Here is an 11,564-nt window from a genome sequence, read left to right on the forward strand (position 1 = left end):
CTAACCACTATGAGATGGTTAGAATTCAGGATGTCAAAGTTTTGTGTCTGAGCCTTGAGAATAGCCCAGGAACTGGTATATGACCACAATGTAGAGATTTTTTTTTATTATTATTTTTTTTTAGTGACTCATTATCTGTTCTGCTTGAAGTGGAAGAATTCTTTTTTCATGTCATTTTATCATCAGCGTTGGACATAGCATAGTGGATTAAACATAGTGCTTCAATCAAATTAATCTTTGAGGTTTTTTCTTATATCTCCCTCTGGATTAAAGTGTTCACAATGACATTAGTTAACATCTACTCACCAGGACTGAAAAGCAAACATCAAAGATTTGCCAAAAACTGCAAACTGTTTTCTTCTGTAATGCAGTGTAAAATGACTTGATTCTCATTACGTCTCTCTTAACCATAGCATAACAAACCCTTTCTGTCTCTGAATCCCCAGCTGTAGGGGCGCATATAGATAATAGCAGATATTCACTCTCCATTTTCATTAGACTGCTTTTATGAAGAGTAAGCCCGTCATAGTATCTAGATCCAGCAGTGTCCAGATGATAAGCAGCCGCCTCTTTTTTCATAAATCTTGAATTCTTTCATTTTTGCAGTTACACACCTAAATCAGAAAAGTGTCTGGATAAAAAGCAATTAGTAGATATTTAACCTGAATATGAAGTGAATAAGACTGCATTACTGTGCTAGCAGGGATGGCTCTGGAGCTGTCTGCCCTCTCCTGATGATGGCAGACCCATGCTGCAATCTCAGGATTCATTTGGACTTTGCTTTTTTGGTGCCCAATTATCAGAAAATGCCAAAAGTGCTCATTTCCATATACATCAAATATACATTTGGTGTATATGGAATATATATACAAACATCCATATACATTCCAGCTCATCAAAAAGCCTGGCTGATACCCCTGCAAAGAAACACGGCACTCTGAATGGCATCTGGGGTGACATTTCCCTTGTGCTGTATTTTGAAATTGGACAAGAATGATGGGGAAGAGAACATGGGGAAACCCAGTTTATTTTAAGTGTCTCTGCTCTGTTCACTTCAAAGAGCTGATTGATTGTCTGCAGAATTATTTTAAGTGTCTCTGCTCTGTTCATCACTTCAAAGAGCTGATTGATTGTCTGCAGATGTCCAGTTTTCCGTGGTTCCCTTTCCCTTAGAAAGTCGTTTAAAGTCTAAGAGTCAGGCCCAGGGAGAGGAATTGATGGCAGGACCCAACCAGTCCTGGGGCATTGGCATTCATGGGGTAATGGAGTTGTCATGAAGGGGTGAGGATGGGCACAGCAGAAGGCACCTCTGACAGTCTGACCTGCCACTCTGCAGTTCCCCTGTGCTGAAGAATCACTGTGAGTCTTAACCTGTTCCCAGGACAAAAATGAATTGTTTCTCATACCAATGCTATTATAAAATTGCCCATTCTGTTTCTGAGGGAGGGAATCTTCAAGGAGAAGCATTTTAGGAACGGTCAGAAGCTCAAACCAATAGTCTGATTCTTTAGCAGAATAATGGAAATCTCGGATTAGGGCAGTTTGTATGCAGATAAATAAAATTCTTTCCAGAGGCTTACAGACTTAATCAGATGGGCTGGTTGGACATAAAAAAATAATTTGGTGCCACAGCAATAAGTGCGATACAAATGTCTGGAGGATGTTTATAGCCAAAGGTTTGGGGATTATCTGATTTGGAAAGATCAGAGCACTTTTTGCAAGGTTCACTCTACCTACTAGAATTGTCGTTACTTCTTAATTTACCCTCCAGCTGGTAATTACCTCATCTTTGTGTTGGTGGCTGACTCTGCTGGTTGCTAGTTTTTTAATTCTTCCTTTTTGTAGCCTCTTTGTTACTTCCTCTTCTAATCAGAATCAATAAAGCTGAAGCATTTCTAGTGGCATGGTCCTCACATCAAGGGAGTAAATAGCCTGCTGCTGGAATGTAACACTTTTGATAAATGTAATCATAATTCAGGTTATGTATACTTGGAAATATATAAGCAGTTTTAACATAGCAAAAGGTAAGTGTGTGTGGAAGGAGTAATGTGTGTCCCACTTCCTCGTGGCTTGCACCTTACGGGGTGTTTTAGGTTGTGTGTAGTGATAGATTACCCGGAGATCTGGAGGGTGAGTCAAGCTCTCTTACATAGCACTTTCCATGCTCTGTGAGTGTTCTTTACTTGCACAGCATATGTAGGTATTTTTTTTTAGTTTGTATTTTAGTTAAAATGTGAAGGATAGTTCTTTCTGTACAGATGTGGCCAGAAAAAAAAAGTCTTAAAATGCAGAATTATATATGCTTTGCTTAATGATAAAGTTTTTGGTCCCATGAGTACTGCAGGACCCATTCAGCTGTGAAAAGGTGATCACAGTTTTGAGAACAAGCTTGGGAATTAAGGAGACTTTACTGACTGGCACTAATTCACATGTTCTTGTTGCCAGTCTTTTACACATCATTAAGTGAACGTTTTTTTCTCAGTCCTAGGCTCTGTCTTTTGATGTCCAACCCTGTTGGACCTGCTGATTACCTCTTCTGGGGAAAATGTGATGGGATTTGTTCCACAATATACCTTATTGGTAAAACACCATGGCTAGTTTTTGTCAGGAATTCCAGCATCAGTGATACCCAGGAGTCCTCCTCCAGAGTGTATTTAATGACCAGGCAATATGTAGAAGGTGTGAGCCCAGATAACCTGGCAGTGGTGCTACAGCAGGAGCCCTCCACAGTTGACCTTCCAGAAGGGATGACCTGGCATGGGGATTGCCTCCTCCTCTGTATTATTTTTCGATAACAAATGCTACTTTTCCCCCCCATCTTTGGGAGTGTTTATTGCTGCTGTTTGGGTTTCTCACTTTTTATTCATGAAATGAGTAATGCCTCTCTGAATCTGTAGTGGGAATGAAAGGTTCAGTTGGTTCTGAGCTAGCTACATGCTGTCAAGCTATCCACATATTCATCAAAAAGTTTTCTATTCGAGGCTCTTTCCTAAGCATATAGAATAATTTGGTTTGCAATGTGAAAAGAACTCAGATGAAAATGTCTTTGGGACTGGAAACATACAAAGCTAGTAAACTTACAGAATAAAATTATAATTCTAGGCAGGAAAAAAATGTTTATAGAGTTGGCATGGTTCAGAGGTTCATTTGGACATTGAGCTCCCACAGATTGTCTGGAAGGAGATATACACCATTTTTTAAAATAGCTGGTGAACCAGAGCTCAGTTGTTCATACCTGCTTGCACTCTTGGCTGGCCTGTGGCTATGTTCTTCCTTAGACTGCAGCATTCCAGGTTGGCTGGGGTCTGTTTTCTCTGGGCAAGTGTAAAAGCACCTCTCCTGTCTTCCATATTGCCTGTTGATTGAGTTACAAAATAAATCTGAGCTTTGATTCTTCTATCTAAAGTATGTTGTGGTTCTGACCTGCTAAAGATCATGTGGAACTGGGGAATGAGGGCCATAGCTTTGACATCTAATTACCCATCAGCACCCTGCAGGCAAATATTCCCAAACCCTGCTAAAACCTGTGCAGGAGGCAAATCTCTTAAGGCTGATGTAAAATTTTAGTTACCCTGGCATCTAAAGACTGCCAGAATCTCCTTGTTCTCTTTTCAAGGAGGGTTGTGTACCAGAGCTGCCGAGTCCTCTGGAAGGGGGTAAATGCAGTAACTCTTTGGTATGCAATACTTCTTTTGGGCCATTGCTTCTGCCTTTTCTTTCTTCTGTGCCCATGTGGGAATTGCAGGAGGGATGGTCAGGATGTGGTCATGCTTTCCAGACCCCAGCAGAGAGCAGGGTTGTCTGTTTTCATCTGTCTGCACAATACTTTGGGAAAAAGACTTGTAGGAATGCTTCAGATTTTAACATTAACTCACAAAACAGTATCAGTTAATGAAGGAAAAAGATAAAATTGTTCCATTTTAACATGCGTTCCCCATATCCAGGATTGTTCCAAAATACTCAGCCTCGGTTGAGTTAACAACTTTGCCTTTACCTCCTTTGTTCAACATCACTGTAAAAAAAATGCTTGATTTCTTTTCCATTTGTTTTTCATTGCTTGTAACCTTTTCTTAGAAGTGTGGAAATTATTTTCCTTACGTGTTTTATGCACCGAAATAAACACAGCACTGATCACTGAGTCCCCTCCCCATGTTTTCTATGCAGTGCCTGCCAGTGTGTCTTTTCATATTTTTACCCAAACCTTTGCCAGCTGTCAATAATGTAATTACAAAGTCATATAACTCCTGCTAATGGGCGCAGGCTCTTGGGCTGCATCATTAGGTATGGTAAAGAGGGGTCATCCCTTTTCTTAACAGTAGAATACATCTGAAAAAATAATTTGCTTTGGAGAACAGGCCTGCTGTGGATCAGACATTTAAATGCAGATTATTTTGGCCTTTGTTAACTTCGATTTTGAATGTTTTACTCTTTCAGATATAGTTTTGCAAATAGTGCCTAGTAGTTTTTTTATGAAGTGTGTGTTCCTTGCCAATAGGTGGGTAAAGTGCTGGCTTGTGAGGTTTACTCAACTGCTACCTGCAAGGTTCCCTTGCTGCCCACAAAGGCTGGTTGGGAGCGATGTTCTCCCAGCCTCAAAGGAACAACCTTTTGTAACTAAAGAACCTGTACCAGGGACAGGAGAACTTGGATGGAAAAATCAAAGCAGCTTCTTATTTGCAGTTAAGAAAGTGTTTCTAGAAAGGGGAGGGAGAGTTGCTGTCCCTTAGGGATGTTGTGTTGGGAGTTCAGGGTATTAACAATGAAAGGTTTGTTGCTGTAAATAAAGACAATTAAGTAAATCCCTCTGTCGCCAAAACAGAGACAGATTGTTTCCGTTAATGTGCAACACTACTAACATTTGTCCATGTGTATATATGGGATGTCTCGAGTGCTCATATATAACAAATGCCTCACTCTTCTGCTGTGATCGTGTGAATGATGCCCTGGTTCCCATGAGTCACAGTGTGTTCTTTATCATCAATTCTGAATAATGTTTTAAAATGATATAGAATATTAAAGGATATACTTTTGAGGTTTGTTAAAACCATTTTTCAAGCCATTTTCTGTATGTAATTATTATAGCATTATTGCATTTACTTGAACCCATCAAAGACAACATGAATGTCAGGTTTTGATTCATCATTCAGGTTTTTGGTATTGCTGCTGCTTTTTGCTGTAGAAATTTAAGAGGGGGATGTTTCTTCATGTGTCAAGAAGAAACACAGAGAAGGAAACATCAGATACCAACCAGAGTATAGTGTATGCTGTCAGCACCTCTGCAATTTGGGACAATTTTATGATTTACAATCCTGTCAAATTTATCTTGTTTAATAACCCAAGAGGTTTCCATTTGGCCTGCAGTGACACAGTGCTGGGAAAGGAAAAAAATGACACATCTTTGCGTTATTCCCAGAGCTGTGACTTTTGTCATATGCCGTGGAATAACAATGCACGCTGGTCTGCAGTGAGGCAGCAAGCCTTGAATCCCATTTCCATGCACCTGCCTGGGGGACGAGTCTGCTCCCCGCAGCGAGAGCGGCTGCCAGAAGCCAAGGACCATCGTGTGGCCACCTCAGCCCCAGCTGGGGCTCCAGCCCATGGTGCTGGGAAGCTGAAGGTCAGTAGAGGGAACATGAGTTTGTGCAGGCAGGGTGCTGGCTGTGCCAGCTTACAGCACGGCTCCTGTGCAGAGAGCAGAGCCCTGAAAATATCTTCATCTGACAGTGCGGAAGAAGGATTTTTTTATTTTTTTTTTTAAGATCCTTGTTCATAGGAATAATTTTAGTCTTGAGTCTCCAAAGCACAGTGCAAACTTGAGCTGCAGTCATTGCATGTAGAAGTCACCAAGAGGATGTGTTGATGAGACCAATCAGTTTTAGCAGTCGTCAGCCACTGATTTTGGAGAGGGTTGGGGGGAGATTTCCCCCATATTTTCTGCTTAGTCCTTAAGCAGAAAATGTTTTGTCTCTCATTCTAGATAGGTTGGGGCATGCAGAGGCTAAGCTGTTAGAAACGTGACTGTGACATCCTTGTGTCACCAAGCATGTGTCCTCTACTTAGTGATGCTGATGAGAAAAAGGCCCTGTTTGCTCTCCCCTTCCTTACTTCCTCCCCAGAGAAAACCTATTCTATTTGTAAATATACATTTGCATTAGACCAGGCTTTAGATCTGGGAGTTTTAAAAGATGTCGCAGATTCTACATCTCGCTCCTCATTTTTGCTGTCTATTCCAAATGAAAATGAATTTTTTTGGTCTTCCATTAACACCATGTGGCATGAGAGACCATGCCACTCAATGAACAGCTGCATCTTGCAGCTTAGGGTTACTCCAGAAAATGCACTTCTTAAGGAACCACATTTCATTTTCCTCTTCCATATTTATACACTTATAAATGTGGACTTTCTGGAATTTAGATTAATAGAGATGATGTCTGCCATATGGTTGCTGGGACAAATTCCAGCTTCGTTAACAGTCCACTGGCTGAAGGGAAATAGCAGTTCCTATTTTGAGCAGTATAAAATGAGCCTGTCAATTAGCAAACAAATTAAAAATTATAGGAGTTTCTTTTTACAGAAGCCCCTGCTCTGAGTCTTCTACAGCCCTACACAGAGCTGACTGTGCAGTATCAAGCCATTAAACCCTGTGTTCATCTTACTACTCAGCCATTGCAAATGGCTTAAAGTGTAAGATGCTCATTGTGTAAGATGCAAATATGAAAGCTAAAAGGCAAAAGACACCTCTGTATCACTAAATCTTACTGGCACCATGTTCACTGAGACTGGAGGGAGGGACCAGCAGAAGAAGCCCCAAATGTTGCTGCTGGTGGGCAAAAGCAGCACTCTGAGAGCAGGAACGTCATGAATCTCTAGTGGTACATGACCACCCAACAGTGTGGCTATTCATAGGAGCAAGAGCTGCTGTTGGGGAGAGCAGGGTGAGAGTCTTGGAGGGGGCACCCTTGGCCCTGGCTGTCCATGAGCTGAGTTCAGGGATTGGGTCTTGGTAGGAGGGTGTGATACATCCTTATTTTCCTAATTCCCCTGTTTGCTAAAGACAGACCTTTCCCTTTTCCTGTTCCTTTTCTAAGCCACCTGGGAAGCCTGTGTTCACTTATGCATAAGATGGGAGCAAATAATTTATCACACTCTTCTGATGCTGGATATCATCTAAGGTTTGAAGTACTTGTTTTCTCCAACTGTTTATTGACTTTTTTTTTTCCTCAAAAGCCCTAACATCTTGTGATCTGCCTGAAGGTAGATGATGGGTCAGGTACAGAGCTTTATGATGTTGCCAGCAAAGACTACACTGTCAATTGACCACACATGGAAGGCATAGGAGAACCTCATGAGGAAGCACTGGTTGTTTTATGAAAACAGTTCTTGAATTGCTGCAACTGGGCTTGTTGCAGGAGTAACAGATTGAAAGTCTGTTGTGGTACAGATTAAATGTCTAATGTGGTACAGGCTGCCCTCCTGGCTCTGAACCATCCGTGCTCAAGTGTGGGAGATGGCTGCAACCTGGTTGGGTTGCCACACTGAAACAGCACTGCCACATGCAGGGTGAGAGGGCTTCCCCATCTTCCAGATGAGTAACTGCTTAAAAAAATGTGGTGGCATCTCAGCCAGCTATGTTTTGAGTCAAGAGATGCTTGTCCCTGTTGGTTAATGCCTCTGCCGACATGCTGCATGTCACTGCTGTGTGATGTGAACCATCAGCCCCTGACCCTGCCTGTGCTGCTCTTGCAGGAGGTGGTGTGCCCCTTGCTCAATTATTGGTGTCTACTCACTAACTGAAGACTTTATCCTTGTGATTTGACAGTCTTCAGTAGTGTTACTCAACCAGACTAGTAAGTAAAGCGGTCTGACCAAGTGTGTGACCCTGTTGTCTGCAGATCCTGGACAGTGTGTTCTCAGATACATTACACTAAGGTATGAATACCCAATAGCTTTGTCAGCCTTTCAGAACTAGGGAGTAATGTTTTGTAAGGGCCCAGTCAAAAGACTCTAAAGCGGCTTCTGCTCTGGATGGGTTACTTGGGTTTTTTTTGAGAAGCCAAAGCATGTGATGTCAACACTCCAGCAAGGGAGACCCCAAGTATCTGAATTTACTGCCACTAGAGCTACTCATTTGGGTTTGTTAGGTGATTTCTTTGTTTTTCCTCTTCGTCCTTGTCCCTACCCCTTTGCTTGGAAAATACACAGGTGACTTCATATCTGACAACTCAGAATATTGGAGGGGAGTGTTTCCGCATGGGAACCTCTACTCCTGCAGATGAGAGCAGTTGTAGCACTCTGCAATGCCTGTTGCACAGGCTCCTGTTACCATAGTGCTGCGGAGGTGGCATCAAGGAGAAGGTCACTGGTGCACAAGCTGAACTGCAATAATTACTTTAGTAACTGCTAACGATAGTGGAACTGAGCTGAAAATGTTCCTGTCTGAAAGAGTCAAGCCAAAGAAGCCACCTACTTGTTCTCTGTAATTCAACAGAAACTGACTCTGTTCCTAAATGCAGTCACTTTTGAAACCTAACCTTGCCTGGAATTGCAGAGGTTAATGCCCATCTCTACTTGGAGATGAAAACTTCAAGACTGGTGGGTATGTTGAAGCGTGCAAAGTAGCTCGCAGTCCCATTGCGTGTCTTCTGCTGTGCTGCCTGCTCTGTATTTAGGCTGTCTTGTCTTGCTAATCACATCACATCTGTCAGCTGTCTGTGGCTAGAAACAAATTGTAAACAAGCTGTCAAGGTGGAGTGGGATGAATTGTTTAAAAGAAAAAAAAAAGGCAAAATTTCAAACTACCTTGAATGGCTAAATAGAAAACCTGAATGGCTAAATAGCAGCTAAATGTTTTTTCTTCCATTTTTAGTGCTTGTTCTATCATGGATGATGGTTTGTACATCAACATTTGGTTGTAAAAACGTGCACTATGAAGGCAAATATATCACAGAATAGTAGGGGTTGGAAGGGACCTCTGGAGCTCATCCCCCATGAGATCATCATGCCCATGACGGCACATATAGCAGTTTCAGCCCTGCTCCTTCTCATTACCATTTCTCAACAAGCCCTCACCTTTGCTTTCCATCATTAAGACACTGGAAAAAGGTGCAGTAGTTCAGTGGTGTCTTTGTCAGAAGTGGGGTCCCCAGGGATTGATATCAGACCTAATGCTGTTTAATATCTTTGTAAGTGATCTGGATGATGAGGAAAGGCTGAGAAAATTGGGTTTGGTCAGCCTTAGGGGAGACCTCTTTACCATGTTCCATTACTTAAATGGTGGCTACAAAGAAAATGGAGACTCCCTTTTTACAAGGAGTCACATGGAAAAGACAAGGAATAATGGGTACAAGTTGCTTCTGGGGAGATTCCAATTGGACACAAGAGGAAAATTTTTCACAATGTGAACAATCGGCTGTTGGAAGTGGTGGATTCCCCAACATTGGACACGTTTAAGGTTCAGCTGGACAGGGTGCTGGGCCAGCTTGTCTAGACTGTGCTTTTGTCAAGAAAGGTGGGACCAGGTGATCCTTGAGGTCCTTTTCAACCTGGTATTCTATGATAATATGACTTCAGTAGTATAATCACAGACAATATGAGAGCAAATATATCCTGTAGACACTCAAGAAAGCTGTAGAATTTACTTATTCAGAAAAAGTGACTTTGATTATTTATTCGAATATCTGTCACCAATAATTGTGTGTTCACAGCTGAATAAAGTGATAAACAAGAAGGATATAATGGGGGAACTGGTTTCCCTCAATTGAAACAGATGCAATTTTAAATACTCAGATGCAATGTTTTATGTTTATTTAAGGTCCCTTTTCATTCCAGCTCCATTGAATGATGCGGAACAACAGGAGATGTTTGTGTGTGGGTCACTGATCAGATTTACGTGTCTTGAAAAGATATTTCAAGTAATATTGGGCTCAGAAAAAAAGTCTGGAGCATATTGCTAGCATTATTACAGGTACAGGGTGGTGTGAGTTTTGTTTATGCCTGTCACCAAGCAGTGAAGGAGGAGTTTTTTATTGTTGTTGTTTGTTTATTTCTTTTAAAACCAAAACAACATGGTAAAGTTACTGGTAAAATGAGTGTTTTATGAAAGCTGTGGTGATTTTAAAGCAACTTTAGTAAAAGTACTGCTTACTTTTCAGCCTGTTTGGTAGGTTCCTAGGGTTTTGCTGCTTAAAGAAGGTGGTGGAGGCCAGGGAAGCACTCAGACCTTGTGTTTGCCCTTTGCACAGCTGCTTGGTACCTGTGAGCTTCAGCACCCTCCTGGGATGCAGCTTTTCCCCAGGGAAGGGATCACCCCGCCTGCAGCCAGTTCGCTGCAGTGGAGCTCAGCCTCATCTCTCACAACCTGTTTTCATCCGTGAGAGGGGCTGGATTCAGCTCTCTCCTGCCCAGCAGTTTTGGGCTGACTCTGTTGTTACTGGCTGCTCCTTGCTCAGCCGTGCTATTTGAGTGATCTCCAACCAGATGCCTTCAGGAGAATATGAGAATTACTTTGGTCACTTCATTTTCTCAATAAAGAAGCTAAATGAAGCAGAGAAGGCAAACGAGCTCTTGCATCCAAAGTGGTATTTGCTGTCTAACCAGATCCCAAGAGGGTCCCCACTGCCAGGCAATTCTGTAAGTCTGGGGTTTGTGGATTTTTTAATTTTTTTTTTTTACTCTTGAATATTTGTCTTGTATTTCAAAAAGCATCATTGCATTTCTTCGCTGACGGAGTAATCTTTATTACAACCATAAAAATAAACCTGTGGGTATGTTTGTTTTTGTCTTCCTGATGGTATTTTGCAAGGTAATGAGGTGCTTTCTCTTGCCTATAAGCCATCTAAAGAAATAGCTGAGTTGCTGGTAAATAAGGGAGCTGACCTTGAGGGGCAGGGAGGGAGATAGGAGGATCCTGATTCACGCAACAGTGAGCCCAAACCAGTCCCATGACCAGCATGCTCACAGGAGGTGCTTTATATAGTCTTAAAAACTGCCTGATGCTCACTTTAACACTTCTGTAAAACACAATTTTTTTAATATTTATTTTTGCAAATGAAGCCTTTGTGTGAAAGGACAATGCAGGGCTCGTGCTGTATCCTGCAGGCTGGAGTGCTGCTGCAAGGATGATGTGAAAGTAACACCCACTTTGGAGAAAGTCAACAAGCAACTGCTTGTAATTTGGGGGCAAAGCTCTTATAATGAAGAGACGTTGGAAAGCTCTGACTTAAGAAGCCAAAATGAGCCTGGCATAGAAGTAAAGCACTTCTGTTGTTTCCAGCTGGCACATAACCCTGCCAGGTAGGTATGGCTCGTGTCGAGGACCTCCAAGAGGTGCCATAAAGGGAATTAAAGGATATAGCTGTGGGTATGATGCGGTCCAAGCACAATAAAGTGTATAGACTAATTTATACATCCAGAAGCTTATGGCTAGCTTTTGCATGTAGTGGTTTGTGGGTTTTTTTTTCCTGTTACATTCTCACAAGAAAATAACTGATCGCTTTGACTGTTTTTACCACTCAGAGGCGTAAAGCCATCGTTTAGTTTCTTTGATGTATTTTCCATGTATATTA

The sequence above is a fragment of the Antrostomus carolinensis genome, unplaced genomic scaffold, assembly GCF_000700745.2.
Source record: "Antrostomus carolinensis isolate BGI_N321 unplaced genomic scaffold, ASM70074v2 scaffold1642, whole genome shotgun sequence".
In the NCBI taxonomy this organism is placed as follows: domain Eukaryota; kingdom Metazoa; phylum Chordata; class Aves; order Caprimulgiformes; family Caprimulgidae; genus Antrostomus; species Antrostomus carolinensis.